We start from the raw sequence: 6,361 nt of genomic DNA, 5'->3' as shown, positions 1-6,361 counted from the left end.
GGTCTTGAACCCATGGGCTCAGGCAATCCTCTCACCTTGGCCTCCCAAAGTGCTGGGAATATAGGTATGAGCCACCACACCCAGCCAAGAAAGGACTGTTTTGATGAGAAATCTCAACGCATCTCAAGTCTTCAATGAAAGACATCCTCAAATGAAAGACATCCTCAAATGAAAGATCAAATGAGTCTTTTCCTGAAGGTAAAAGGGAATTATGCCGGGCTCAGTGCCTCAGCCTGTAATCCCGCGCTTTGGGAGGCTGAGGTGAGTGGATTGCCTGAGCCCACAGGGTCTTGAACCTGCCTGGGCAACTTGGCAAGACCTCATCACTACAATAAATAAAAAAAGTCAGCCAGGCGTGGTAGCACGTGCCTGTAATTCCGGCTACTCAGAAGGCTGAGGCAGAAGGATCGCTGAGCCTAGCAGGTCGAGGCTGTGGTGGCCCGGAGCGGCCACTACACTCCAGTCTGGGTGACAGAGTGAGACTCCAACTCAAAAAAAAAAAGGGAATTGTATTTGGTGTTACAAAGAATGCTGGCAACAAATGACAGTATTCTAAAATGAACAACCTTTAAGGAAATAATGAAAATTTCAGAAGAATGGTTATCTTCCGTCACGTGACTGTAGTGAAAACATTAATCCAGGTGATGGTCTTTGTCAAAATGTATTTATATCTTCCCATATTCAGTTTGATCCAATATGATGCTGTTCTTGGAGTTTCTAGAATTTTTGGAAAGGCAACGAGTATCTGGCTGGTACCATTTTCCCTCTCCCATCCCATTCTAGTACCCAGCAACTCTGCCTCTCTTCTCACACCAAGAATTGAGCAAATTCTGGCAGCCTGATGAGACTTAGGTACCCACAAGCTGTTTCTTTCTCTGTTAGTCAATAACGTATGGTTTTAAAACGTAAATACCTTTTGAGAATTCCATTGTAACACAATCTAATTTTCATTTAAATCAAAAGCAAAAGGAACAATGGCAACCTGCTAAAATCATTTAGACCAACTAGACACTTGGGAAGGTAGGCAAGGATTGGGGCGGAGCTTGGAGAGGCCAAAAAAACGAGCTAGGTGGTCTGTTCTCATTTAATTTTTGCACGTGGCATTCCCCCAGATGCAGAGAAGCTCAGTTTGCCAGCTGGGACACCTTATCTGGAATTATGGTTCACTTCCAAAATGTTGTATCCGGAAACTCAAATGAGCACGGGGAAATTTTGGGGGCAGTGGGGGAATATCAGATGTTTCCATAGCTAACACTTGATTCTGGTGGTACTTGCACGACAGTGTATTGTTAAAATTCATAGAACTGTACACCTCAAAAAAGCAAATAAGTTATTGAATGTAAATTTTAAACCTGACTTAAAGTAAAAAGGAAAATATTAGAGTAATTTCATAGACCCAAGCACAGCCAATTAAAGAAAAATCATCTTGCTATCTCTTGTAAGGGGGTTGAGAATTTGTTAAAATCCTTTACTTACCTTCTGTCTACCAAGACTCTTCCAGGGAATTTCATTTCAGATGCTGCAAACTTTAATTCACTATAGAATCCTTGTGAAATGAACTTTTATTACTTTTTAAAAATTGTATGTTAGGTCCAAAATCAAGGGGTAGAGGAGATATTGAGAATACTACACAGTTACACTGACAACATGGTCTCCTAGAATTGTTTTTTACCTTGGACTTGGCTTGACAAATTCCTTAGAGTAACCCAGCTCTAAATGAATAAGAAAATCGCTTATCGTGTTGTTCTCAATTTCTTGAGCTGTAAAATGTAAACAGACTGTATTAACCTTATTTATGCCACTCCCAGTTGAGGTCAATGCTGCCTGAAAGCACCGAGGTGAGAGAAATCCAGTGAGCTGCCTTCCATGGGCACCAACTTCAGGGAGCAGAACCTAGGTGGTGACACCTGACGCCTACTGTTATCTTGGAATCTCCTAGACAGTCTGCTTCATGGGGATTGGGACCTGTTTGTCTCATTTTCCTCTGTTTCCTCAGTAGTTAGCACAGGGCAGCTCAGAGGGCAGTGTTCAGTGACTAGCATTACAAACAAATGAATGAATATACCAGATGATTTGTAAAGTCCTTTTTAACTCTCAAGTTTCTGAATATTGAAACTGTGACAGGCAGTGGGCCTCAAGTCAGAACACATCCTGTCCCTAGAGAGAGTTATCTCTGAAGAGGTCCCAGAGACCTTTGACACACAGAGAGTTCCCCCACAGTCTTCCACTGGGTTCCCTTTCACTCAGATTCAGAGTCTTACTAAAATACAAACACCTCTGGGCAGTATAAGATGCTAAACTGGTAATGGTAATTTTCAAATTTCTCCAAATAAAAGCTCTGAGGATAATGTGTATTAGGGAGAGTAAAATAAAGTGTTGCCTAAGGTCATGGATGGGGTGGGGTGGAGGAATGGGTTGGGTTTCAGGCAGAGGGAAGCATAAATCTTGCTGATTTTACAACGTTGCCCAAGGCTTGCCTTACCCAAATGCCCATCTTGAGTTCAGAGATTGCACATGAATTGCACCACCTTCGTAAGGGATCCAATGTGTAGGTGAGCAACTTTGCTTCAACGTGTCATCCCACTGACCCATTTAAGCTTAGGGTTCAGTAGCTTTTTAGATATACACATACCTATATAGCCCCCGTCCAATCAAGGTATAGAATGTTTCCCTCACTCTCCACAAATTTCCATATTTTTGTTTGAAATTAATTCCCCACCTGGGCCCCAAGTAACCAGTGATCTACTCATTGTCAATATAGATTTGTTTCACCTGTTCCATAGTGTCATACACAGTAAGTCCCCTATATACAAACTTTCTTTTTTTTTTTTTTTTTTGAGTTGGAGTCTCACTCCGTTGCCCAGACTGGAGTGCAGTGGCCGCTCCCGGCCACCGCAGCCTCGACTGCTGGGCTCGGCGATCATTCCGCCTCAGTCTTCCAAGTAGCTGGAACTACAGGTGCGTGCTACCACACCCGGCTGATTTTTTGATTTATTGTAGAGATGAAGTCTCGCCAAGTTGCCCAGGCGGGTCTGGAACCCACCGGCTCAGGCAATCCACTCACCTCAGCCTCCCAAAGTCCCGGGATTACAGGCTGAGCCACCGAGCCCGGCTACATACGAACTTTCAAAGACGCGAATGTGTGTTCGCATGTCCGGTCAAGTTAGTGCACACATCTGGTGTATATTGTCACATGGGGGCATCCCCTACAAGTGGATGTGCTTTTGTGTACTTTACTGGACAGTTCTGTATAGAGTATGGTAGTACAGTATCTTCATTTCAAACTCAGAATATCTGGAAATGTACTACACTTGATCTTAGCCAAAAGGCTGAGAGGCGATAGAATATCTGGAAATGTACAAGTAGCAGTGATGAACCTGGTACTGCTAAGAAGCGCCAAGCAATAATGATGGAAACAAACATGAAAATGACTGAGAGAGCGGAGTGAGGCGACAAGATGGTAGACATCATTCATTCTTATACTGTATGGCCGATTGTGCTAGTTAGGTACCTAGGCGAACTTTGTTGGACTTACAAGCAAATTGGACTTACAAATGCACTCTCCGAACGGAAATGGTTCATATGTGGAGACTTACTGTAAATGGAAATGCACAGTGTATTATTTTTTGCATCTGGCTTATATCACATGATGCTCTTGAGATTCAAGATGTTATTTCATGAATAGCTGGGTACTATTCACTTCTCTTTATTGCTGGGTAATATTTTTTTAAATAAAAAATGTTCAGCCGGGCTCGGTGGCTCAGCCTGTAATCCCGCGCCTTTGGAAGGCTGAGGTGAGTGGATTGCCTGAGTTTGCGGGTTCGAGACCCGCCTGGGCAGTGAGACCTCATTTTTACAATAAATCAAAAAATCAGCTGGGCGTGGTAGCCTACATCTGTAGTTCCAGCTAGTTGGAAGGCTGAGGCGGAAGGATGGCCGGAGATCAGCAGGTCGAGGCTGCGGTGACCGGGAGCGGCCACTGCACTCCAGTCTGGGCGACAGAGTGAGACTCCAACTCAAAAAAAAAAAAAAAAAAAATTCTAAACTACTCCCGTGACAGATTAAAACTGGGTACTATTTTCATCAAGGCTTTTGTTTAAAGAAAAAAGGGGTGCCAAGCGCAGTGGCTCATGCCTGTAATCCCAACACTTTGGGAGGCAGAGGTGGGAGAATTGCCTGAGCCCAGGGGTTCGAGACCAGTCTGGACAACTTGGCAAGACTTCATCTCTACAGTAAATAAAAAAAATTAGCTGGGCATGGTGGCGCACACCTGTGGTTCCACCTACTTGGAAGGTTGAGGTGGAAGTGGAAGGATCACCTGAGGCCAGCAGGTCAAGGCTGTGGTGGCTATGAGTGTGCCACTACACTCCTGTGAGGCTCTGACTCAAAAAAAAAGTGGTGTTATTGTTTATTTTATAGTTTAAGTAACCAATTATATTTTTTGTTTGTTGACTATACAAATATTATCTATGAAAATATAATGTATTTATTCAAAAGATATAGAACAATAGAAAAAGATGATAAAAATTACCTGCAATGTAAACATCTAGAGACAACCACTGTGATCACTCTAGTGGTCATTCTTTCAGACATCTTTCTGTGTGTATGTGCACATATATATATATCTGAGGGGGCACCAAAAAAACCCTGCAATGATCTTTTAGAAGGAGGGGCTCCTAGCAGTACCGGCTTCCCCCACTAGGCAAGTGTTCTAGGAACCTATCAGCATCAGTGTACCGGTTAGCGTTGTTGTGAGAGGCTGTGTTCACTTCAGTGACTTTTTTTTGGAGATGCTTTCAACACGTTTGCCCATTTCATGATGGATGATTTCCGAACGCATCAGCCCACATTTCACTGAGTGTGTTCAGCAGTTTTTGACCAAAAATGTGATGACCCTCATGCCCCACTGCCCTGTTTACCTTTTCTCACCCTGATTTTTTTTGTTTGTTTCCCCGGATGATAAAAGTTCTCAAAAGGAAACATTTTGCCAGTGTGAAAGAGGTGAGACAATAAACAGCAGAAACACCAAAGGGCTGGGATTACAGGCTTGAGTCACCATGCCCGGCTGTCCAATTATTTTCTATTTTCACTAAAAATGTATTGATTTTAGCCGGGCTCGGTGGCTCAGCCTATAATCCCGTGCCTTTGGGAGGCTGAGGTGAGTGGATTGCCTGAGCCCGTGGGTTCGAGACTCACCTGGGCAAGTGAGACCTCATCTCTACAATAAATAAAAAAATCAGCCGGGTGTGGTAGCGCGCGCCTGTTGCTACAGTTACTTGGAAGGCTGAGGCGGGAAGATCGCTGGAGCCCAGCAGGTCGAGGATGCGGTGGCCGGGAGCGGCCACTGCACTCCAGTCTGGATGACTGAGTGAGACTCCGACTCAAAAAAAAAAGAAACAAATAGATCCGAGTTCAAGTGCTGACTCCAGTCTTGTCTGGAGAATGTGATGGGGGCTTGGAAGCTGTTTCCAAACCTGCACAGGAGGGCAGTAATGGCACTGGGCCCTGGTGGAAATGTCAATGAAGCTCTTGTGTAAGGGTGACAGATACTCTGTGTCTCTACCAAGCCTTCTTTATTATCATAGAGCCCACTCCCATACAGATGTTGAAACTGGGAACGTTTCTTTCCCAACACAGGAAGGAGAAACTGAACGTGGGAGTGGGGATAGACTTTTCTGTCCTGGTTATTTGGGTGTGTGGAGCTACCCCCAACACTTAGGACTGATGTGGGGTTCGCCTTCTGCTGACAAAGGCCGAGAGATAGATGAAAGAACCTATGTCCTGGAAGATATCACCCAGCTGCTGAGTCAACCAAGCCTGGACTTAGCTACCCCTGGAAATCTTAGCATATGAGATAATAAGCCTCCATTGTTTAAACCGTTTTTCATTAGGTATTTTGATATTTGCTACCAAAGCACTCTGATGATTTATTTTGCATTTTGCAAAAGTCCCTAAAAGACCTCAGTGATGTTAACTATCTTGACTTTCACTGAAAGGCAGCCTGCTATTTTTTTTTTCCAAGTTGGTATCTCATTCTGTTACCCAGGCTGGAGGGCAGTGGCACACTCTCGGCCACCAAAGCCTCGACCTGCTGGGCTCAGGCAGTCTTCTGCCTCAGCCTTCCAAGTAGCTGCAGCCTGCTAATTTAATTAAAAGGCATGGGTGGTCTACACTGGCAGCCCCCCTTCCCAGGGCCTCTGTGCTCACTAGACACAAAAAACATGAAAAAGAAGGGAAGGACTGTTTTTGTTTTGAGTCAGAGTCTCACTCTGCCACCCAGGCTGGAGTGTGTGGCATGCTCATGGTCACTGCAGCCTTGACCTGCTGGGCTCAGGCAATCCTTCCACCTCAGCCTTCCAAG

This window comes from Carlito syrichta, unplaced genomic scaffold, assembly GCF_000164805.1.
Source record: "Carlito syrichta isolate Samal-C Ts95f unplaced genomic scaffold, Tarsius_syrichta-2.0.1 Scaffold301632, whole genome shotgun sequence".
In the NCBI taxonomy this organism is placed as follows: Eukaryota; Metazoa; Chordata; class Mammalia; order Primates; family Tarsiidae; genus Carlito; species Carlito syrichta.
Note: the sequence above shows the minus strand (reverse complement) of the source record.